General features: G+C 42.8%; 1 long non-coding RNA gene across 1 annotated transcript in view; it reads left to right on the plus strand.

The window, feature by feature from the left end:
- Positions 1-3,473: 3,473 nt before the first annotated feature.
- The window catches only part of LOC118494498, a 70,850-nt gene continuing 48,465 nt past the window's right edge, over positions 3,474-25,858 (plus strand). Inside the window, exons 1-2 of the long non-coding RNA XR_004896660.1 lie at positions 3,474-3,634; positions 22,671-22,901. This is a non-coding gene — a long non-coding RNA (uncharacterized LOC118494498). The remainder of the gene's footprint in view (positions 3,635-22,670; positions 22,902-25,858) is intronic.

Genomic DNA, 25,858 nt, shown 5'->3' on the forward strand with positions numbered 1-25,858 from the left:
TAAACTTGGTATAATGTGTCACAAAGCGACGCTTGGTCAGGTATCTTTAGCATTTGTTATTGACGCAAAAAGGCTCCTTTAGCGTCTGATTTAGATGCTCTTGGTCGGGACTCTGCGTCACTTTCTGGTTTCAGAATGATGAAGACAGTTGGAGAACAATAAGACACAAAACAGGATGTAAAAAAGCGACATAAATGACAGAAAAGCGACAAAAATGTCGAAAAAAAGGAGAACAAAAATCTCCTTTAGTGTCATATTGAGACGCTCTTGGTCGGGACTCTTGGCGTCACTTTTTGACGCTCTGGGTCAGGACGTATGTTTAACTGATATGCTGCACAAGAACGGGACAGTTAGGTTTAGGGAAAGATGGTGGGTGGGGTTACATAATGTATGTTTCAGTGACACGGGACACAAACCCTGGTCTCTTGGGTGAAAGTCCTGAGTTGTTTGATCCATACTACTCTACTGTTGTCTCTCTTCATACTACTCTCTACTGTTGTCTCTCTACATACTACTCTCTACTGTTGTCTCTCTACATACTACTCTCTACTGTTGTCTCTCTACATACTACTCTCTACTGTTGTCTCTCTACATACTACTCTCTACTGTTGTCTCTCTACATACTACTCTCTACTGTTGTCTCTCTTCATACTACTCTCTACTGTTGTCTCTCTTCATACTACTCTCTACTGTTGTCTCTCTACATACTACTCTCTACTGTTGTCTCTCTACATACTACTCTCTACTGTTGTCTCTACATACTACTCTCTACTGTTGTCTCTCTACATACTACTCTCTACTGTTGTCTCTACATACTACTCTCTACTGTTGTCTCTCTTCATACTACTCTCTACTGTTGTCTCTCTACATACTACTCTCTACTGTTGTCTCTCTACATACTACTCTCTACTGTTGTCTCTCTTCATACTACTCTCTACTGTTGTCTCTCTACATACTACTCTCTACTGTTGTCTCTCTACATACTACTCTCTACTGTTGTCTCTCTACATACTACTCTCTACTGTTGTCTCTCTACATACTACTCTCTACTGTTGTCTCTCTTAATACTACTCTCTACTGTTGTCTCTCTTCATACATAATCTTACAGCGCCGCGGTTGAGCTGCTGCTCTGCCTGGTGCGTTCCATACAGACGATAAAGGGGGATTTTTGCGTCGGTATCTGACGCTGAGAGACACTGACCGAGCGTCGGTCTTTGGTGAGTTGGGAGTGAGAACGGGTTGTATAGACATGAAATGGTAATGTTTCTTTCAATCCAAAAACAAGATTATTGTATTATAGTTATTCCTGCTTGCGTACGGTAAGAGTTGGAACACTTAGCCACTTGGGTGGCTGTTGTTACCTTTGGACAGAACCAGGCTATAGCTGTTTCTCCCTGTTGCAAGTCTTTGTGCTAAGCTAACTGTCTGCTGGCTGTAGCTTCATGTTTAATCAATCTTCTCATCTAACTCATGTAACTAATGCCGACCTTACACCAAACGACTTTCCAAGTGATTCCACTGTCGCAGACTATTTTCCAATATCTGAATGAAATCCTGAGAGTCTTGCTAGAGTCGGGGCGATCCCTAAGCATTTTCTTTTTTTTGAAGGCAATGCTCTTCATTCTTATTTATTCATTCTTTACAGGACTAGTAAACCTACAGCAAATGTACTGCAAGCTTTAAACTAAGTGCATTTTTGACATCCCACGTTCTTTGGTGGGAAAAAAGGTGCTGCACAGCATTTAGCCACACTAGAAAAAAAGGCAATTAGGTCATAGAATATGCACACATCTTATCTTGCATGCTCTCTGGTCTCCCGCAATTTGGGCAAAAAAAAAAAAAGCAAAGGTCAGCCACGTTAGTCAGATTGCGCTCGACAAATTCTAAAAAGGCTCGCCGGTCACGCCGAATGTATTCCCTGCAACATAATTAGACCCCTCAATTCCCTGTCGTGCCAGCTACCGGGTGTCTCAAAAAGCCCCACCCCTTTCCCCCAAAATGCCTTTCACCTCTGCTTGCTCTGCGGTGATGCCCCCCCCCCCCTTTCCTTCCTCTCCCCCTCTCACCGCTCTATCACACATTGTTGCTACCCTAAACTTGCTGCAGATGCGGCCGGCCTGACGCATAAATTAGTCATCAACATTAGCATTAGCCGGCGCGCAGCACCCGATGCCAACTGCTCTCCGAACGGCCATAAAAGGTCATGTTTTGATGACTGAATGCCACACAGGCACCTTGGCTCCCCGGAGGAGGGTTCCCCAGGTGCACGTGAAAGGTTAAAAATTACCTACCCGCCCGGCGCCTGTCTCTGGCGGAGGAAATAATTAGGGGGTTTTTAGGGGAGCGGCAGAATGCCTCGCTGTCAGATGACAGAGCGTTACCTAATGGTCGTATCTGGGGAAGAGTCAAGCGGCCTGTCATTCTCTTGACAGGACAAATGAGCATAATGGTGGCAGGGAAAATGGGCGCCTGTTCCCCCGTTTTTTCAGACATGGATGCGGGGAGGAGCAGGGGGGGTAAAATGGCAGCGCCTGAGCAGAATAACACAAGGACGTTAACCTTTTACATAAATCTGTTAACACGTGTATGAGTGCTGTTTAAAAAGTGAGGCTTGATGCTCTCCTCCTCCGCGGTGGGCCGAGTGCAGGGGCGTAGCTTTGGTTTCAACAATGGGGGGGGGCACACATTGTAACCACCCACCCCCAGAAATATTGAGTGTCAAACATTTCATTTCCTTCATTCTGGGGAAATATTATGCAACAATTTGTGCCTTTTCTGCATCAATTTTATGGCTCAAATGTCTTTATTTATGGAAAGGAAATTATTATTCTCCTGCATTGTTTAAAACTTTCTGCAAATTCAAAACATCACACGTGTTTCGGGATGGTTTTTTTTTAGGAATCATGTACATGTCAACAACAAATCTGTTAAGAGACCAAGACCGTGTAAAAGCCCCCCCCTCCCCTACCCTTGAATCGAAGCATCAGGCCTGTTGGAGTTTTATCCAGCTACTTTCTGCTTGAATTAGACATAAAATATATTTTCATGTTATCGCTGCACCAAACTAGACTTTTGTCGTGTAAACTTACATCCGCAAAGCCAAACCAAGAACAGAGAGTGCGTAGATTTGTTTTACAGTGTACAATCACAGCCTGATGAAATACACACTCTATACAGGCTTCACATTCACAGTACAATACTGTACATGCAATAAATACTTAATATCAAAAGTCATTAGAGAAAACCACACATTTCCCAGTGAGTTATGATGAATGGTTTACTCAGTTGTTCTTTTTAATCCGCTCATAATTTCCCATAACAAGTTTTCTAACTTCCTGTACATCCTTCATATTAAAAGGCTCACAGCAAAGACAAACGATTACAGCTTTTAGCTTGAAGCAGAAGGTGGCGGCAGTGCGCCTCCAACGTTGTTGCCACTTACAGTTTAAAATGGACAGAAGAAGAAGGGGAAAGTAGTGAGGTTTCTGCCATTGGGCATTGCAGAAGCTTAGCTTAAGTTTTACTCAAATAAATGTGAATGAAGTGTGAATTAACGTGGATTTTGGATTTCATTCTTCAGTGACCTCCCACGGGTGCTTCCTGTCGTTTTGGGTGAACCACAGACATATTCAAGGTAACATACCTTTCCCATCTGCCATTGCTGTGCAAACATTCCCCCAAAACACAAACCCAAAACAACACCTTGAAACAAGGCCGTAGGTTTTGTTTCAACATTGGGGGGGGGGATCCTCCTCCATAAAATTTGGAGCGTCAAACACTTCATTTCCTGCATTCTGATGCAAGGTGTTACCGTGCAAATGTCTTTATTTATATCAAGTAAAGTAGGCTATTATTCTCCTGTATGGTTCAAATCTGTCTGCATATTCAAATCAACACACGTGTTTCGGGATGTTTTTTTTAGTAATCATGTACATCTCAAATCTGTTAGAGAACGAGACTTTGTTACAGCCACGAGCTGCGAAGTGTAACCCTTTGTTGTCGTCCCATCGACCATGAAAAACCACTTTTGTTGTCCCTATCTCAATGTTTTGTTGCTTTTTTCAATTATCAAAATCAATTTTTTCAATTACGTAATTTTAGTTTTTTTTAATGTTTTGGCCACTTTTTTCCCAATGTCTTTGTCCCTTTTGTTGACGTTTTTCCACACATTTCCAACATTTTTGATGCTTTTTTTCCCAACGTTTTGTCGCTTTAACGTTTTCAACACTTATTTCAACGTGCCGTATTTCTCATATAGAAAAACTTAAAAAAAAAAACGGGTCAAATTTGACCCGAGGACAACATGAGGGTTAAATCTACATAAATCTATCTTTATTTTTCACTTCCTGTTGTGTTCTTTAACCCACCGATGTTGCAAAGTAGACACAGTTCCTGTTTTCCATACGTGTTTTGAGGCCCATGAACAGTTATTTTTACCTCTTCTTTTTTAGGGGGGCAAATCTACCTCATCTAAATATTGGGGGGCATACAGTATCCCCTGCATCCCCCCTGAAATCTACACCATGGCTTGGAAGCAGATTGAGATGTGCTTCAAAAGGAGGGAAGACAAGAGGTAAATCAAGCAGCTATGTACGATAAGACATTGGCTTGGCTCTACTGAAATTAGATTTAGTTGCCCTGGGTCATCTTAATTAACTGAGTTTAAATATTTGAAAAAGGCTTTAATTTACTGCTACAACAAGTTTCTACTTTGTTCAGGTGGAAGTGTAAATGACAGCAATCAACATCAATTAGTTTTTGATCACAACGCATTGCAGTTTTCTATATTTTAGTAGTATGTAGTAGTAGGTAGTTACTTGATGTACTTTAATTCCTGTGTACAAGGTTAAAGGTCTTTGCACACTGAGTCCGAAATTTATGTGCAATGTTAAAAAATAAATACGACCTCACCTTGTGTCAATCATATTTATACACTGCCTCCAAAAATTTCGTCCATCATAAAAAAAAAAAAAAAAAATTGAAACGGGTTTGATTTTTTGCGTTTTTTCGCATCCGTAGCAAAACATTTTGATGTGTTTTGACAAAGAGAAGGTATGAGCCGATCCAGAAATGACACACAGAAAGAGTGCAACGTATCATTTCATAACTCTGATAGTCTGCTGTCTGTCAACGGGTCAGATGGTAATATACAGGAGGATGTTGATGATAGTGTTAATTTCGTCAGACGAGACGAGACTAAATATGTTCGTCAACGTCCTTTTTTTCCATGACTAAGACAAGACGATGACGAGACTGCACCAATGTCCAAAAACGCTGACTAAGTCTAAATTAACGGGGGTTATTGTTGATGAAGAAAGACGAGACTAAAATGTTTTGCATAAAATAAAAACTATGGAATGGTGTTAGCTGGTAATGATACTGTATGACCAGAGCCGGATTAAATAGAGCAGTGGTTCCCAACCTGGGGTCCGGGGACCCCTAAGGGGGGCGGCAAAGATCACAGGGGGGGCGCGAGTCTTTATCTGGTTTGAGGTTGAGGTAAAAAAAAAAAATATTTGCACATGTTAAAGAAATTATGATAATACACTAGAATATATAATGTATACAAAAGTCGGTATAAAAACTATATATTTTTGTTCTCGCTTAAACTTGTAGGCAGGCTACTTAGTAGGCCAAACCTCCGGGACCTCTTAACCTGGGACCTGCTGTCATCAGGTCAGCTGCTAGCTGCTATCATCCCGCCACGGCATCACTATTTTATGAACGAAACATGGCGGAGAAACATAAAAGTGCTGATAACTCCTCTGTATCAAAAAAGAAAGTAAGGGAAAGTTACCTCAACTTCGGTTTCGGAGGGGGGGCTCAGCTTTTCTTAGACATAAGTAGGGGGGGCGCCAAGGAAAAAAGGTTGGGAACCACTGAAATAGAAAGATTACTCGAGGCATACTGCATTTTTCGGGCCCCCTTCAAATTGATACTTTATTGGTTAAATGAACAGGATTACTTTTAACTGCCATGCTATGCTAATTTATGTATTTAGGCATTTTAATGCATCTAATTTGGGCTTATTTGAAGCGAAACTTGTCGTTTTCTTTCTTTTTGTAGCACCAACCCAACATTTTGGGTTGAAGTAACCTAGCGTAGGATTATTCTATTTTTAGTCTCACATTGCCAGACCTCCCTCCACAGCGCTGCAGAGGAGGGTCTGGTCCACACAGCATTCCTGGATGGGAGAATAACGTGCCCTGGTTTATTGGCATTTCTTTAAACCAATCACAATCGTCTTGGGTGGCACTAAGCTCCGGACGGAGCCACGGTGCCTCTGCTAAATAGTCTCAGGAAGGAACTTGTTTTGGTGGAACATGTGTACGTTCAAAAGTAGTTTTAGTCGTGCAACAGAAATCTCAGATTGGACAGATAGTCTAGCCTGCTGGAAACGGAGCGCCTGTCACACCTCCGATCAGCCTCGGAGGTTTCACCAAGGCTCTGAGGTGCACTTTAACTCTCTGCCGCAGTGCCGTTTGGCTCTTCCTGTGCCACATCCTGCATGCTAACAAACAGAGGGGTTATTAACACAACAAACTTTAAACACCCTATATAAATAATATGTTCGCACAAATGCAAAACCCCGGCTCAGCTGACACTGTTTAGGCAGCGCCGCCAACATCTGTTTATGAGCACTTTGCCTAATGATATCATCCGATATCATTAACTGTGGCAGTGTGCGCCACAGCAGCAGGTGCAGCTGTTTATGCCCCCCCCAACACCTCCCCAGTGCTCGCTCGCACGTACGCACGCACACACACACACACACACACACACACGCACACACTTAAAGAGAAAAGACTTTCACAGTCTCCTCCAACACCAGCACCAACCCTTCCCTCCCTTCCACCCCGCCAAATCGCCAAACCGCTCATTAGAACAATTTTCCTCAACAAAAAAAGCGGCCCCTATGATTTCAATCTGTATATCACCTGTAATTGTAGTTTTTAGCGAGAGCCTGATTCCATACATTTAGCGGGAGTAAACTGCGACTGCGGGTGCGAGCGCTGAGAGCACGCAGCCAGCTGCAGAGGCTGTTTTTAGATGGCAGGCTCTCATAGGCGTGTGTGTGTGTGTGTGTGTGTGTGTGTGTGTGTGTGTGTGTGTGTGTGTGTGTGTGTGTGTGTGTGTGTGTGTGTGTGTGTGTGTGTGTGTGTGTGTGTGTGTGTGTGTGTGTGTGTGTGTGTGTGTTCCGGCGGAGCTTGGGCGGGCCCCCTGCTTTGTTTCCTGACTTGGTTTCTGTTTAGATGCTGGAAATTATAGAAAATTATTGAAATTATTATTTCTGGCAGCAACAATGAGGCCGCCGCCTCCTCTTCCTGACCGGAAGGTCACGTTCAGGGTCTTCGCAGGTTATCCGGCGCCTGATTTGATTGCACGCGTGCCGCCGTAATTAGTCAGCTGGTCGATTCAAATGTTGTGCGACACGGAGCTATCTGTTGCATTAGCACTGTACCCCAAGGCCAACGCAGTATTTATAGATCCACAGCAAACACTGATGCAACTGCTGCGTGTCGTTGATTACAATATTTTCCTTTTATTCTAATAAGCTTATGTAGGGTCCAGGTCTCAGATCTATGTGTCAAAACGTCAGACACTTGGATCCAAGTGGATTCAGATGGTGTGTCTATATTTTTTTGACTGTGAAGTGCAGGACAAATGACCTGTGTGTTGCTCCTCTTTTTGACCGCGGCTGCTTGTTAACAGTGGAGCATCGTGCTGCTGTTAGTGTTGGTGTTCTTGCGGTTTGGGCCCGTTGCTTTTGGTCCAATTATCCTGCGTGTCAGTCCTGGTTTCTATTCAGTTAGTGATGTGGCATTCATAAAAGCCTTAAAGCTGTGACTTCAGTGGGTTAAAGGGTAACTTCGTTTTTTTTTTTAACCCTATTTTCTTATGTTTCTGTGTCTGTCTGTGTGTTCTGTGACTGATGGAACAACAATCTTTGACATTGGTCCAGTATTAAGTGAGATCGCTGCAGTCGCCAGTCAGAGAAACAAGCTGCAATGTTAAGTTAATAGGACAATTGCGCACCTTCAATTTACATCCAATAAAAGTTCTTGTTTTGCCACTGACAGGCTCAGATTATTGTGCTAAGTGTCTGGCAACATTATGGAAAGGATTTCTAAGGAGGTCAACCTTTCTGTTAAAGAGTAAGATCCTTTTTTAAAATATAAAAACCTATGAGAAATTCCTGTCACTAAATCCACCAGACTCCATGTAAATAAACAGTAATTTTATCATCGTAAAACACACTTCATTCAAAATCAACAGAAACAAAATATAACTTTGAAAAGAAGTCTTGGTTTGTCACTTTTCCAACCATCACAACTCTAGTTTTGGTTGAAATAAACACATAGTTTACCGATTTACATGTGAAAATATGTTGGCTCTATAAACGCTAAAAATATAGTTTTTTTAAATGGAGTCTGGTGGGTTTAGTGATCTCAGAGCTGTTTCTATTGCAGTCTGGTTCATGCCTGCTGGTTACAAGTTACCCTTTAAGGGCCCAAAAGTTGCAAAACATCCTGTTATGGTAATTTTAATAAAAGCCCAAACAAATAGTGATGATTTAAAATCACATGTATATGTAAGGATAGGGTCAGTTACTCTTTGATACTTTGAAACTGTAAATATCACCGTCCGTCTTGTGCGTTTTCTTCCTCTGCAAATCTCTGCAAAGCTCTGACAGTTCAACCTCAAAGACGAGCATGTTGGCACCCAGAGGAGGAGTTTTTTAAGACCCCGACACTGAACCCGCTCTGAGCACTGAGGGCCAGCAGGGAATACACACACACACACACACACACACACACACACACACACACACACACACAATGTAGTTCTCAAGCTCATATCTACTCTTGTTAATGCCGTAGTAGTCGTTTACACATGTGCACACACCAAACAGAAACACGCATATATCCGAACGTGAGAAAACACACACACACACACACACGTACACAACAAACACACAGTCCTCCCCCTTCCAGCTGTTCTCTAAATGTTGATTACACAAGACACCGGGGGGAGCCGCCTCCTCCTCCTCTTCCTCCTCAATCCGGTAGCTGGGGCAATTCTCCCCACAAGGAGGCTGTGCGGGACCGGCTGACCCCGAGGTGTTCAGTGACCCGGGGTTGGGGGTCCAGAGAGGGCCGCGGCCCCGGGGCCTCTTGGCTGGGTTCTGCTTCCCCCCCCCCCCTCCCTTTTTTCTAAGTCCTTCCCTCAGCTGTATGGGCAGCCCTTTCTCAGGATGGGAGACATGGGCAGAGACAGCAACGGCCCGGGGACAACTGGCCGAGGAGCGCAACGCCAAACTGCAAGAAATTTAAATCATAAAACTCCTCCACTGTCTGAGATGCTCGGGGAACTTTGAAACAGAGACGGGGAAATTAAAGTGCGGTGATTTTTATCGGACGTGAACATTCTCAGGCGTTGGAGGCTCTTATCCAGCAAGAGAATAAATTAAAGTGCATGAGGCAACGTTTGCATGAAACTACTTTTCATCAGTCTAAAGGCGAGACTCACTTTTTGGCATTACGTTATCTGCAACCTTATCATCAACGTCTGTTGGCGACTGCAAGGAGCGGTAGCGACTCCACTAAGGGCCACACTGAAAAAAGGAGAATCACATCCAGGGACAGACATTGATAAATATTGGTAAAAAAAGTCAAATATCTTTGGCTGTATTATTGCATGTATCATATAGCCTTTTTATTTACAGTTTAGTCATCATAAATCCCTAAAAACGTCAGCAAAAATAGTTCCTTAGCCGTCATAGAGTTTAGCAAATCAAGCAAAACAATCATTACATTTTTAAAAGTAGCTACCACACAGCTTTTCTGAGTCTCAAAGTCTGAAAATCTGCCAAATTCTGCTCTAAAAGTAGTAGTAGTTGCAGTTTGAAAACAGTTTCCTACTACTACGCAGGCCGAAATGTATTGTGAACCTAAATTGATATGTGCGCCGGATCAAATTTTGCAAGGGGCCGGATTTGGCCCGCAGGCCTCGAGTTTGACCCATGTGGTTTAGATGAACTGAAGTTGCTGTGCCTGTGCACGGAGAAAGTGTGTGACGCCAGACAAAAAAATCAGGATCTCTGGATCAGCGGCAGTTGGAAGTTGAGTTTACCCGAGAATAGGTGACTTTGGGCCAGGTACAGAGCACCGTGGGCTGCCAACGTTTCGGCGGACATTACGGTTAACTTTAGGCAAAAAAAAGTGAGCCCCATGCAGTGACGAATGTTAAGTTTAGACAGCAAAACGACTAGTTAAGATTAGGAAAAAGATCGTGGTTTGGATTACAACACTCAGACTTTTGTGTGTTACTGTAGTAATAATTTTCTGTCGGGGCCTGTGTGATGCTCGCCTTCCTCTGTGACACAGGATGGGACAAAACATTCGCCCGCTTGCTAATCCAGCCTTGTTCCCTCTATACCGTTCACCTTTGTGATTTTGTTGCATGTCCGAAAAGCCAATGTCTCCATCAACACCTTTTTAAAATATACTGTTACAGTGTTTTCCCTAGCTTTGGGGAGGACTTAGGTGTGCGTATTTGGCGGGGGGGGTTTAGGTGTCGTAGCGCGTAAGAAAATGTTATTATGTTTCTCCGTACCTTTTGTGTCTCTTTGTGGGTTTTTGCGTCTCTTTATAGTTGTGGTGTGTCTCTTTTTGGTCATTCGTGTTTTCTTTGGGGTTGTTTTTGGTTTCTGTGCTCATGTGGCGTCTCTTTGTAGTCTGTCTGTGTCTCTGTGTGGTAGTTTTGAGTCTCTTCTTCACAGCATTTTGTAGCATTAATATCACCATATCCGTTGGAAAAGCTAGAGCAGATAATAAATACGTAACACTCAAAGAGCTTAAAGACCAAAACTTAAAGCTATTAGATCTGAGAAAAGACTATGTTACATTAGGTGCTGCACCTAAACCTTATAATAGCAGAAATGAAATGCCACTTTTCTAAATGCATCCAGAATAACAAATCAAACCGTATTTTGCACTCGTTTTCTTTGTGGCATACAAGTAAAAAAAAAAAAGAAATGCCAAAGCTTGTTTTAGTAGACATGATGTGCATACACATTGGTTCAGCGTTCAGTTCCTGCATCGGCTGTCTCTGAGTCTGAAACTCTTAATGTATGCTCACTGTGCGTTTGCACGACCTGTCTGAAGTGATTTCTGACGGCCTTGTTTAATTAGCCATGTGCGTGCATGCGTGCGTGCGTGTGTGTGTGTGAATGCGTACGTACTTTTATACATATTCATCGGCCGCAGATTTCAGCCGGATTGATGTTTGTAATTGATTCAGAAGGTTTTATAATTCCTGCAAAAAGCAGACCAAGAATTTCAATGACTTTGCAAATTTAGGGGACAGGAGGGAGGGAGTGCAAGGGGTGAGGAGATCTGAGGGTGCTGCGTCTCCACCTTAGGACGGTGTGATTTCTATCGTTTTGCAGAGGAAAAGAGAGCGAGAGAGAGGAATGTCAGCTGCTTTGTTGTTCCTCTTTCTGGGAGTAAATTACACATTTAGGATTTATTAAGACAAGAAACACATTCTCAAACAGAGGATCCGTGAAGCCTCCGCCGAGACGTGCTCATTACTCTGTAGCCCCGGGCCACACTCGCCGCCTCCCAATGCATCCTTTTTTTCCTTTCCTTTTTCCTCTTCCCCCTCCGTCTGTGTTTCCTCGGCGCGGCATTGCCGTGCCCGACGCGGTAATGTCACAGCGGTGCGTTCAAAAGCCGCGGCGAAGATTTTGGGCTCCCAGCAGGTGCCGATGCCCCGACGTCTGTTCAATTATTAAAGCGAGGGGCCACGTGGCTGCATTACAGCCACCGTGCCCATTACATAAAAAGACAATGGCTTTTGACAGGCCCGTAGGCAGCCCAGTGGCAGCCTTTTTGCAGTTTTTCCCTCATTTCTATTTAATTATGATGTTCAAATACTTCATTTTGATGTCCTTGGCCTCACAGATTTTGTTATGACTGCATAAAGTTAGTTGGATTGTTGATATGTTAAGATGTTAAGATGAGCGTCGCGGGGACTTTGGAGAAGCGGGGCTTCGGCTCGGCGCCTCTCAAAAGCTGACGAAAATCTTTTAAAGAAATAAAGACAGATTCAGCAGCTGCACGGCCTATTTCTGTCTTAAAATGTTTTCAGAAACACGTTTTGGTGAACTATTTTCATAAAATGAGAGATCATATTCCAATGAGCCGCCTTTATGGTCGGTTTTGAAATTCGGGGGCAGCCAGCCCGCGTGAGGCGTTCATCCAATCAGCTGCAGCCATCGCAGTTGTAGGAGGGCGGAGCCTGTTTTCTTTGCTTGTCATTGGTCAGTGAAGAGAAACTGGTGGTGAGAACATCTAGCGTGCAGTGCTGGGAAGCAGGGCTCTCCCATCCGTGAAAACAACTAATATATATGGACACGTACCATAGGTTGTTAGATTGTTACATGTTGCCAGTTGACACATTCACAGAAGTGGTGCTTTTAACAAGATTAGAGCTTCGGTTTGGTTTACATCATTTTATTTGTGGGGGGGGGGATATGAATTATTGGCAACTATCAAGTTCCTGGCTGGCTGAACTGAGCAGACCCATGTGGGCTTTGCATGTGCATAGCGCTTTCATGGTTTCATTTCTTTGAAAACATCCATTGTGTTGAAGTTGAAGAAGGTTGAACCAAAAGTGCAGAAAAGGAAACTATAAATGCAGAGAATTAACAAAACCTTTACTTTATTATTTGTATTTAAAAAGACAGCTGTTTATTACAACAACAAAAACAGACTTAAACTATGGTCCTTTGACAGTGAGGGTGGGGGGGGTCTGTTTGTGGGCCTGTTTGACTTGACACGGCGCATGTTTTCCTCTCTGCCTCACAACTCTGCAGCCCTTTCTTGTTGCTTCTTTTTGTTTTATTCATCACCGTGATTTTTTTTTTTCTGTTAGTATGCATGGGAATATTAAAGAGCCATTTGTTCCCTCTCAGCGTTGTGGGCACAAGAGCTTTATATCGTGATCTTTCTTATTTCATGTATGCTCCTTGTAGCTCCCTCATCTCTTTTTTTTAAAGATCTAACCATGAAAACGGCCGCCGCGTCGATAAATAAATCATGGGGCGGACACAAAGTTAAAGCCCTAACACAATCGCTTCCAGCAGCCGCCCTTTTCTCTCTGTCTTCCTCGAGCGCTCAGAAGTTCAGACTTTTGTTCCGACGCTTGATTGGTCGTTACAGCGTCATCAAAAGCCAGCGGCAGGCGTCGGACCCAAGTTTTTCTTCCCCCAATCACCCTGAATTCTCTTCAAACGCTGCCACCCATCGCTCCCTCTACTTGAAAACACACACATAATGTGTAACTTGTAAATGTTCAAAACACTTTGAACGTGTACATGCACACAGGTACCATATACTGCACATGTACAGTACACGTCACAACAGCCCTTTTCCTCTGTACCAAACACTGCTTTTTTTAAATGCTTTTACTATTTAATGCTGCCCCTTTTTTATGAAATTTTAATGTATGTCTGTTTTTAATTGGTCTCCGTCTGTTGTGTGTGTCTGTTCTTTTTTTTACATGTAACGTACCTACGGAGAACGGCATCTTGCTTCCGTGTATGCCGAGTGCGTGTTATGGCAATGAAACTGATCTGGAGTCTTTTGTGTGCGGCATCGGTTCCACACTAAAAGATGTGACCTATATTACATGAATATATTATATATATTATATAGTATAATCAGTGTTGGGAAGGATACTATTTTTAAAACGTATTCCGTTACAGAATACAGAATACATGCCCAAAAATGTAATTTGTAACATATTCCGTTACATTACTCAATCTGAGTAACGTATTCTGAATACTTGGATTACTTCCACATTGAATTGCATTTTATAAGTGTAGGAATGCAGCCATCACATACAGCTTAACAGCTATTTACAAGTTTAAGTCCTGCACTGAAAATGTAGCGGTGTAGAAGTAGAAAGTGGCATGAAAAGAAAAGACTCAAGTAAAGTACAAGTACCTCAACGACTTAAGTACAGCACTGGAGTACTTTCCACCGCTGAGAAGATGTGTGTTTTTAAAGTTGTGTGTTTTCAGCGGAAGGTGAACGGGGAACAGATTCTGTGTGCGGAGCGTATTGTTGAAATGCAGATGAGAAAGCTTGTTTTATTAAAGGGTACCTTGGTTTTTTTCAACCTGGACCCTTTTTTTCTCTATGTTTTTGTGTCTAAGTGACTGATGGGAACAAAAGTCTTTGAGACTGGTCCAGTAGTAGCCGCGAACTGGGCTGCAATGTAACCCTACAGGACTAATGTTCAGCAGCAGTCAGCGTCCACTAAAAGTTCTGTTGTTGCTGCTGACAGACTCAGATTATTATTCTAAGTGTCTGACAACATTATGGGATGGATCCCTACAGAGATAGACCTTTTAGTTAAAGAGGAAGATCCTTTTAGTTTAACATGAAACAGCTTCGAGGTTGCTATCCCTAAACCCACCAGTCTCTTATAGTTTATAGAGCCAACATATTTTCACATGTAACTCGGTAAACTATGTGTTTATTTCAACCAAAACTAGAGTTGTGATGGTTGGACAGAACAGATCAGTCAGAACAGATGTGTCCGAACATGGACACAGTTATGTTAACATTTGGAAGTGTCTAGTTTCAGTTCCCCAAACCACCATAAACTAGACACTTTCATTCCTTTCTTTGATGTTTGTCATTTTCAGAGCAAGTTGTAACATCCTCATATTTCTTTTGACTCTTTTTTTTTTTTTACACATTTGTCGCCATTTTGGACGCTTTTGGCACTTTCCACGTTAGCTTTTTTCAACGTTTTTAACGTTTTTTTCCGACGATTTGGACGCTTCTTTGTCGTTTGTGTTGCTTTTTTCAATGTTTTTTTATTTTATTTTATTTGCAAGTGTCAAGTTTCAGTTGCCCCCACCTGTCCATAAACTACACACTTTCATTTATTATTGCCATATTCAGAGCAAGTTGTTTGAATTGTACTGGTCAATATGTGACGTTTCACCTTTATATTTATATTAGACTTTAAAAAGAAGTCAGATTTGCTCTCCCATCTTTTAAAGTGAAGAAAAAAAATGACTGTGGAGTACTGTGATATCAGGCCATTCATGCATCTCTCTATAGAGCCAACATATTTTCACATGTAAGTTGTAGTTGTAACATCCTCCTTTTTTTTGACACTGTAGACGGTTTTTATCAACGTTTTTTGGACCTTTTTTCGTCACTTTTCTAAATGCCTTTTTTGTTTACTATTTTGAAGCTTTTTCAACGCTTTTGACGTTTTTGACACTTTTCTCGACATTTCTGTCGCTATTGGTGCTTTTTCCGACAATTTGGGAACATTTGAAAGTGTCTAGTTTTAGTTGCCCCCACCTGTCCATAAACTACACACTTTCATTCAAATGCTTTCATTATTTTTTGCCATATTCAGAGCAAGTTGTTTAAATTGTACTGATCTGTGTTCTTTTCAACTTTAAAAAGAAGTCAGATTTTTTGGAATATCCAAACACTGCTCTCCCATCTTTTAAAGTGAAGAAAAGGAAGTATGGTAGAGTACTGTAGTATCAGGCCACGCATGCATCTCTCCACTCCCACACCAACACCCCCCAACCTCTCCTCCTCCCCCTCCTTGTTTGACTCTTCGCTGTGTGTTCTATACATGCCAACAAATCCTAATTGCACCCCACACTCTTCTCTTCCCACCGATGCTGCACGATTCGTGCCACCAAATTCCTTGTGTGCTAATTAGGCACGCAACCACGGTGGATCCGCTCCTGACAGGTGCTGCTGGCCTGCCGGGGTCACACACACACACACACACACACACACACACACAGAGACACACGTACACGTACACAGGCACACACACACACAGACACACACATGCTGGCACACAGACACACATGCACACATGCACAGACACAAACACACACACACACACACACACACACACACACGGCGAGAGAACGAGAGGGACGCCCGTGCTTGCAGCATTAAAAATAAATGGAGAGAGGAGAATAACGAGAGAGGCAAGACGTGTTAATTTCTAGCTTCCATCTGTTATTACATAAGCACTGCCAACAAGTACGCATCTCTGGAAGAACGGCGCAAAGAGAGAGAGAAAGAGAGAGAGGGAGGAGGAGAGGAAGCAAACAGCCATAGCTGGAGTCCTCCTGCATGGGAGAAGAATTCCTCTGGGAGGCCAGTGGAGGAGAGAATTCAGATTGATCGAGCAAATGCAAATGTAAAAGATTCGTTTTGAAGGTTTCGCTTCCAAAACAGTTTGAACACATAACCTGGTGTTCCTTTTTCTCTCAAAATGTGGCCAAAAAACTCAAAAAACTAAAACGTGCGGTCTGAAATGTTTGCTGTTTCATAAGTTAAGGCCTCCAGAGAGCTGATGTCCTCAGAAAAAAGTTTCAAAGCGAGTTTAGAACTTTTTTCTCGCTTGCAAAACAAGTCTATAAAAGAGAGAAACAAAGAAACGTAAAGTAGTTGTGTGGCTTTGTACCAGCACGGATCTGCAAGAAGCTTTTGATAATGCAAAGAAGATAGAAGAATTTCTAAATAAAATGTTTCCAAAAATGTTCACAACAAACAGAGCCATGTGACATGATCTATAGGGTGAATTCATCATTAATACCTGCAGGGTTTTTTTCAACCTGGACCTTATTTTCCCATGTTTTTGTGTCTAAATAACTGATTGAAACAATTGGGCACCTTCAATTTACGTCCACAAAAGTTCTGTTTTTGCCACCGACAGGCAAGTGTCTGACAACATTATGGAAAGGATTTCTAAGGAGGTCGACCTTTCAGTTAAAGAGTAAGATCCTTTTTTTAAACATAAAAACATCCGTGAAATTGCGATCACTAAACCCACCAGACTCCATGTAAATAAACAGTAATTTTAGCATCGTAAAACACACTTCATTCAAAGTCGACAGACACAAAATAAAACTATGAAAAGACGTTTTGGGTCGTCTTTCCACTTTTCCAACAATCACAACTCTAGTTTTGGTTGAAATAAACACATATTTTTCTGGTGGGTTGATGGGCTGTTAAAAAAGGTCTATCTTTGTAGCGTTCTCTCTCTCAATACTGGACCAATTTCAGAGATTTTTGTTCCCATCAGTCACTACACTCAAAACATAGGAAAATAGGGTCCAGGTTGAAAAAAAAAAAACAGAAATTAAAGCTCAACATTTTCCACCAGCTCTTTCCCCGCTGAAGCTGTCCTGTAACAATAATCCAGTGACAGTGAAGACGTACCGTCTGTCATCCAACAGAAACACTTCCCTGTGTGAGGAACAATGGGACGAGGCGAAAACAAAAGGCTCCGCCGAGTGACGAGTGTTTGGGTTTCGGGAATCTTTTCCACCGCCGAGGCGCTGAGGCGCTGAGGCCCGAGACGTGTTGATGTCCCGAGGTGGCGTTTGTTTTCCTGTCACAAGGTGCAGCAGACGGGAACTTTTTGTTTTTTTCAGGATTGTCCTCGCCATTATAAGTCTTAGGTGCAGCACCCAAGCGGTTTTTGTCAGCACCTAAGCTGAATGAGTGTGAAATGTGGCAAAAAAAAAAAAAAGTCTATTAGACTAAAATACTTTTCTCAGATCTACTGATTGTAGTTTGTTTTCTTTAGCAAGTTTTGTAAGTTTTCTATTATCTGCTCTAGCTTTTCCAATGTTTTAGACACAGATATAGTGATAATAACGGTGCAAAATTATGTCAAATTGCATATTTTGTTTATTGAAAAACATCAAATTTTTTTGAGGAAAGACCCCTAAACCCCTCCGCCAAATATCTGTACCTAAGTCTTCTCCAAACCCAGGGAAAACAGTTTTTTCTGCACGGAAAGACACCAGGAGAGGCTGTGAATGTCTTGCATGTTTGCCAAGATTCTTTCCCAGGGTGGAGAAACGGTGCTGCCAGAGTACACACGGTTCAACCGTACATCTTTGCTGTGTTTCAACACCACTCCTACAGCACATTGTCAAACACAAAGGCCCGCGAGCCAAATCCGGCCCCTTGTACAGCTCCTGAAAACTAGAACGCTCAGGACAAAATTTATTTCAGTGACAGTTTGTCTTTTGGCCTAGTTTGTGCTGCAGTTGTAAACTTAAGTCACGTGTCAAACTCAAGGCCCGGGGGCTGGGTTAGGGGGCCCAAATCTGGCCCCTTGCAAAGTTTTATCCGGGCCGCATATCAATTTAGATTCACAATAAATTTTGGCCCGTCTAGTTTTGCGCCAAACCAAAAAGACAGGGAAAACATTTTTCAAACTGCGATTACCCGACACTCAAAGCAGAATTTGGCATTTTCTCTAACTTTGAGACTCAGGAATCCCGCCCAGAAGCAGAGAGTTTACATATTCATGCTGTGAAACAGGTTGCTGGGAGTCAGTTGTGTGGTAGCCTGCTTTAAGATGTAATCTTTGTTTTGCTTGATTTGCTAAACTGTATGATGGCTAAGGAACTTTAGGGCTTTATGTCGACCGAGCTGTATGTGAGAAAGACTATATGAGACATGCATTAATACAGCCAAAGATATTTGACTTTTTCGCTTTGATAAAATGTCAATAAACTAAACATGTCTGGCCCTGAATGTGATTCTTATTTTCCAGCGTGGCCCTTAGTGAAGTCGAGTTTGACACCCCTGTGTTTTGGAGGGAATCTAAACAGCACCAACAGCCTGTAGCCGCTCCGTCTCTAAGCGGCCGCGTGGGAACACATTATAATTGTTTGCTCAATTATTTTTCTTGGACGCCGCACCTGCACTTCACCAAGTGAACTCCTGAGACCGGAGCGCAATTAGAGCAGCGCTGACGCCTGTTTAAACGGCGTGGAAGGGGAATCAGATAAATACCTTTTTAGTGCTCAAGGTAACAAGCAAAGAGGGTGACAGTGAGAAGGCTCGCAGGGAGCAATTTCCTGTTTATTTGTCTTCTGATTTGACCTCTCTCTTGACAGGGTTCCAGAGCTTATTACCGTGTCTGTCCTGCGCTCTAATCAAGGCACCATTACAAATGTTGAGCGGGCTGGAAAGTGCCAGATGTGGGCGAAAGGATGCAGGAGGTGGTGAGTTGTGCCGGCCAGTGTCGACGCCCTCTGGATTGTGTTGCGAGGTTTGAAATTTTCACGGATAAGTAGCTTAGATGTTTGCAGAGAATTGTACATTGCGTTTTCCTGACCTTCCGCTGACCATTTTTAATGAGAATCTCTGCAAAGTGAAGTACAGAGGTGTGAAGTTGTTTCACAGAGAGGAGAAAAAGTGTCCACTCTTCTGCCTCTGTGTGTGGGTCACGGTCCTGCTTTGTGGCTAGAAGCCTTTGTACTTTTTGTTGTTTTATGTAACGTTATTTAAGATGTGTGACAGAATTTGTTTCTAGGTTGGGTTTTCTGTTTCAGTCATTGTGTGAGTTTTTTGTGTACACGTTACATGTGTCTCTTTAGCCCTGCCCTGCATGTCTTTCCTTGTGCACCTGGGCCACGTTCAGCCCCGAGAAAAACGTAGTAACGCGTTTTTTTAACCTGAAACGGGTGCGTTGAACACCCTGTTGTGTGCGCCAGCACTCTGCCTTTTTATCACAAGTTTACAAGCCATCTCTGCTGATTGGGTATCACCTGTGACCCAGCCAATAAACGAGGGACACACCCACCAAACAAGAGAAAACAGAGCTCGCGTTGCACACCGTTACATTTTGAGATTGAACGTGCCCCTGTTTTGTGTCTTTGTGTTATCAGTCCTCAGCTTGTTTCCACTGTCAGAAAAACATAAAAAAAATCAATCACATGACAGGGGATGTTTAACCCTCTGAGGACAAAAGACGCATCGGCGCGTCCAAACAATGTTTGACAAAACTACTCAAAAAGCAATATTACAACATTTCGATTCAGACATTTATCTTCTATTTTAATCATATACAACTTAAGAAAAACAATTTGTACAACACGTCATAAGTTAAGGTTTGTTTACAAAAGAGATTTGAGGAATTTCAAAAAGTGAACATCAACGTTTTTAGCTTTAGCGCTGAATTATCTCTTTACACCTTGCTCTGGAACAAGTGTACAGAAAGCTGAGTTTGTTCTGATCATTTTGATATGAAACACAGGGGGATCAGTTATATGCAAATACCTTAAAAAGGTAAATTTAAGAAGTTATGTGAAAATGCTCTTAGACCTCAGAGGGTTAAACTCTTCCAGTTAAACTCTGTGTCACACCGATGTCTCTTGGTGTCTTTGGAAATGACCATTTTTACATTCACAGCATTAGTCCTATTGGCAGGCGGGCTCACTCTGCACATAGATGCCAGTCAGTGTTTTACAGCTTGCTCTGCGTTGCACTGACTCGGTCTTCAGTCACACAGCTATCATCCCAGCCATGCATACCTCTCTCTCTGCTCTCCATGCCCGCCGTCCTGCATGCATTATTCACAGCCAAATTAAAATACCGGGCCGAGAGAGAGAGTTGCATGTGAGGGCAGCTGAATCGGGGAGGTGCCGTCGCACAACAGCTGAAAGTGTCTGTCACAGAGTTATAACTTCTTCTTTTTTTCCCCCCATAGTTCCCCAGCAGTGCAGCTGCCTAAATGAGAGGGATTAAGTTAACTCCCCGCTTAGAGGAAGAGCAGGCCCTGGATTAGGGCACTGGGCATGGACACAGAGCGCATTCAAGCAAGAGCCACAGCTTTTTATTTTAAAGAGACGTGGGAGGGGAGAGCGGAGGCAGTGGCGCGCAGCCCTCACAGGGCACCGGCAGCCGAGTTGCTTGAACAAATACATTGACAACAACTGTAACGCCACAGCCGCAACACGGCAAAAGTGTGTCGGAGCAAAGAGGGGGAACGCTGGCGGTCACGCCGACAATCACAAATGCTCTTTTTTCTTCTTCTTCTTCTTCCCACCTCCCACTTTCACCCAACTCTCACTCCTCCGTCCAATGTCATGACCTAAAAAGCCGAAAAACAACCTGTTCTCACTCCCAACTCGTCACATACTGATGCTTGGGCTGGATGGGTCAAACAAACACAGGAGACCGGGGTTCATGTCCCCTACCAAAAGTTCTAACATTTTTTTTTGCTTAGCACTTTGTTTGCAATTCTGCAACACACTTTTTGCAAAAAGGATATACATCTACATAGTCCAAGCTAAATAAATGCATGCCCTGTTCTCTGAGGTCTGCAAAAGCCTTCACAAAGAGAGGGAGAGAGAGACAGACAGACAGACAGACAGACAGAGAGAGAGGGATAGATAGGGAGAGAGAGTGAGAGAGAGAAACATGGGAAGGAGTGGAGATGAGAGCAGGTGGTGAACCAGTGTGAGAAACATGAGGGAGAAAAACAACAGACACCTGCTGGTGAAACCCAACCTGGTTGGTCCGTCCCATTCCAGCAGAGGTCAGCTGACTGACAGTGGCCGGGGAGGACACACTCAATCTCCGACCCTTCATTATACTGCTGACAGCGTGACCGTATGACTGGAATAGCATTCTGAAGGCCGATAATATGTATGTGTACTTTTCAGGACAGACGCAACTCTAGAGTGCTGGATGTCCCTCATTTTAGGCCGGATGTGCGTTGCGTCCCCTTCCTCTTTCTTTGTGTTGGCGTTCTAACCTCCGGTGGATTTGTGAGGACTATGGTTACCTGCTCCTCAGATCTCTGCAGGGTAAATCCAGACAGCTAGCTAGACTATCTGTCCAATCTGAGTTTTCTGTTGCACGACTAAAACTACTTTTGAACGTACACATGTTCCACCAAAACAAGTTCCTTCCTGAGACTATTTAGCAGAGGCACTGTGGCTCTGTCCGGAGCTTAGCGCTGCCCAAAAGGTTTGTGATTGGTTTAAAGAAATGCCAAAAAAACCAGAGCATGTTTTCCTCCCATCCCTGAATGCTGTGTGGACTAGACCTTCCTCTGCAGCTCCACTACATTCATCTGTTACAGCTTTAGTTACTAGTTACTTTACACATTAAGATTTCTGCACACAAAACACATGTAGTTTATAAAATCTGATGTTTTATTATAAATGAAACTAGCCAACAATATAACGGCCTACAAGCCTTTCAAAAATGTAAATGTCTTAACATGAATCAAACATATTATGAGAAAATACTGTATAAATCATCCCACTGATGATAGGCTTACTGGCCCATAGGTAAGGTGGTCACTAAGGAGACACAGTTCCTCCTAAGGATTCACTGCATGTCTGACATTAGAAATTATTTTAATAGCTTAGTATTTTATGCACTAACAAGGTATGTATAAAGGCCTTAGGCTGCCCACAAAATATTGTAAGCCCAGTTTAATATGTAACTTAATTGAATACAATATATGTAGTAAGGGGTCCCTGCTCCGTCTCTCTTTCAGTTAAGTGGTCCTTGGTTTAGACCATTAAACACACAACTGTTTGGCTCCTTTCCACTTTCTACAATACATATACATACTTACAGACTTTTACTGAAGTAACATTTTAAAGTGTGGTATTAGTGCTTTTACTGGAGTTAAGGATCTAAATACTTCTTCCACCGCTGCACTTTCCCCAAAAACCTGCCATATAGTTTAAGAATCACGCTGGATGTTTGAGTAGATAACGAAGCGCCGCCTGATCCCCTTCCCCTCTGTCTTCTTCTCTTGTCTTTTTCTTGCTGCAGGGAGAGAGGAAACCTCCGTCATGTCAGCTCCGTGACATCGAAGCGACCGCGCCGTTGCAGCACACCGCCGGTGACGGATGCCTTTTTGTCTTGTGCAGTCAGGCCGGAGCGCCTGGACGGCAGACGGCTGTAATCGCACCGACGGGTGACACATCTGTGGAAACCAGAAGATGATGGGGGGAGACTGCTTAAATCCTGTGACCTGCACCGCACACGCCTCCTCCCGGTACCGTAAGCAAAGGCATCACTTTTTTTGATTTCCACTTTGAAAATTTTGAAGCATATCAAACACTTCATTTACTGGATTCTAGGGAAATTTGTCTGCAACAATTTCTCATCAAATTGCGGTGCAAATTAGAGCTGCACAATGAATTGCAATTTTTTATCGAAATCTCAGATATTTTGAACAGTTTTTTTTAAGCCAAGTACCCCCCTGACCAGCGCCAATATTTTTTGGTAGAAAAAATAAGTTTATTTAAAGAGGAAGAATCCAGCGATGTCAGCGATAGATTTACTAAACAACAGCCTCGGAACTGTAAAACATTTAAATGATGATGAAAGAAGGCGACAAGAACTTGGGAAAAGAAAGAAAGAAGGAAGGCAAAAATAGGTTGAATATACACATTCAAAATCTTAAAAACAAGAGACATAAACTTCAAAAAAGCAACAATAACTTACACAGTTACACAGTAGAAAGAAGGAAATGAGTAAGGCAACACTAGCGCAACAAAAGTGACAACACTTCGAAAAAAGCATTAAAAAAAAAAAAAACGTTTTAAACAACGACACCAATCTTGGGGAAAAAAGGAAGGAAGTAAGATAAGAATAGGTCAAAACAAGCAACAAAACGATCACAAAAAAGTGACAAACTTTAATAACAACAACAAAAACACAGTAGAAAGAAGGAAGGGAGTAAGGCAATACTAGGGCAACAAAAGTGACAAAAAAATCAAAAAAGCGACAAACTGTAAAAAGTATTTAAATTTAGTTTTAAAATTCAACAAAAACTTTGAAAAAAGTGACAAACTTGGAAAAAAAGACAGAAGGAAGGAAGGAAGGCAAGAATTACGTGACAAAAACGTCACATTTTTGGTAGAAAAATACATCTATATAAAGAGGAACAATGGTCTGGTACAACAGTCTTGGAACTGGAAAACATTTAGCTAAAACTCCTCGTACCCACATTTGAGAAACTCTGCCTTAGACCGTGCAATAATTCAGGATTGATTATTGAGACTCTTCGGTGGATTTCATATTAAAACATGTAAAAACATGATACATTTTTTTGTATCTATTGGCCTGCCGACACACTCCAGCTTCCTCCCTCAATGTCTCCCATGTTGATATGTACGTACTCTAGGTGTGGGTGTAAAGTGTGCTGTTTGAAGCAGATATTTGTATTTTGCTCTGCAAACTTCAGAGAAACATTGGTAGAGCTCTTTGTCATCAGTGGCCCAATTAGCAAACTGATTTCCCAGCAAACAGTTGAAAGAGAAAATAATCTATGCTCTTGTAGGTAGATCATCAGTTGGAAATAAATGAAAAACCATCCCCTCGATGCTGCGTCCCTTGCACCCCGACTGTTTCAAAGAGCGTGTTTTGTGCCATCAAATCCCCCCCGTTGTTTATTAGTTGGGGGGGGCAAACTCGATATGCAGCCGCAGAACCGAATCTCTCTAATGTACTTGTGTCTTCTTCCTCCCCGCATGAGTGTTTTCTGTTTGGCTGCTGTCTCTGAGAAAAGACCCATAAGTACTTGCCCTGTATCTTTTCACACACACTTTCTCTGTCTCTCAAACACACACACACACACTCTGCGGACGGAGCGATGCTCTCTCCAGTGCCGAGAATTTCCCCCCCTCTCTCTGTCTTCATCTACCGGTGAATGTTGACGGCCCACTGAACACTGATGTCGGACTGTGACAGACTTAGCTGTTTGTGAGAGAGAAAAAGTGTTGGGGCTGAGAGACTATAAAGGGGCCTCTTGTGTGGTGGTTAGCCCATCATGGCTGCTCGGCTCGGAGTGAAAAAAAGGACCTCTAACACCACCCTTGCTCCGGCGCGGCGGAGGAGGCGAGCACTCGGCTGTGCCCCGGGGTCGGGCCGGCTCGCAGACCATTAGGGAAATGGCTTGAAGGGTTTCTGGTGTTTCAAACCCGGCTGCACCGTTCAAACTAATGAGGGAGATTGTCGGCGTATGAGAGTTGACGGGTGTGACGAGCGAGGCCCCTAGCACGGATGCTGAATAAACAAGAACGCTCGGGACAATTGACTTCAGTGACTGTTTGTCTTTTGGCCTAGTTTGTGCTGCAGTTGTAAACTTCTAAGTTTTCAGTTTTGGACGCAGAACAGTGTGTTTTTTTTTCAACCCGTTCTCACTCCCAACTTGTAAAATCCTGACGCTTGGTCACTGTCTCTCAGCGTCAGATACCGACGCAGTAGTCCTCCTTTAGAGTCTGTACAGGATGCACTGGGCAGAGCAGGAGCTCTGCAACACTGTAGTATGAAGAGAGACAAAGGTAGAGAGTAGTATTAAGAGAGACAACAGTAGAGAGTAGTATGTAGAGAGACAACAGTAGAGAGTAGTCTGTAGAGAGACAAGAGTAGAGAGTAGTATGTAGAGAGACAACAGTAGAGAGTAGTATGAAGAGAGACAACAGTGGAGAGTAGTATGTAGAGAGACAACAGTAGAGAGTAGTATGTAGAGAGACAACAGTAGAGAGTAGTATGTAGAGAGACAACAGTAGAGAGTAGTATGTAGAGAGACAACAGTAGAGAGTAGTATGTAGAGAGACAACAGTAGAGAGTAGTATGTAGAGAGACAACAGTAGAGAGTAGTATGTAGAGAGACAACAGTAGAGAGTAGTATGTAGAGAGACAACAGTAGAGAGTAGTATGTAGAGAGACAACAGTAGAGAGTAGTATGTAGAGAGACAATAGTAGAGAGTAGTATGTAGAGAGACAACAGTAGAGAGTAGTATGAAGAGAGACAACAGTGGAGAGTAGTATGTAGAGAGACAATAGTAGAGAGTAGTATGTAGAGAGACAACAGTAGAGAGTAGTATGTAGAGAGACAATAGTAGAGAGTAGTATGTAGAGAGACAACAGTAGAGAGTAGTATGAAGAGAGACAACAGTGGAGAGTAGTATGTAGAGAGACAACAGTAGAGAGTAGTATGTAGAGAGACA

Source organism: Sander lucioperca, chromosome 24 (assembly GCF_008315115.2).
Source record: "Sander lucioperca isolate FBNREF2018 chromosome 24, SLUC_FBN_1.2, whole genome shotgun sequence".
Taxonomy (NCBI): domain Eukaryota; kingdom Metazoa; phylum Chordata; class Actinopteri; order Perciformes; family Percidae; genus Sander; species Sander lucioperca.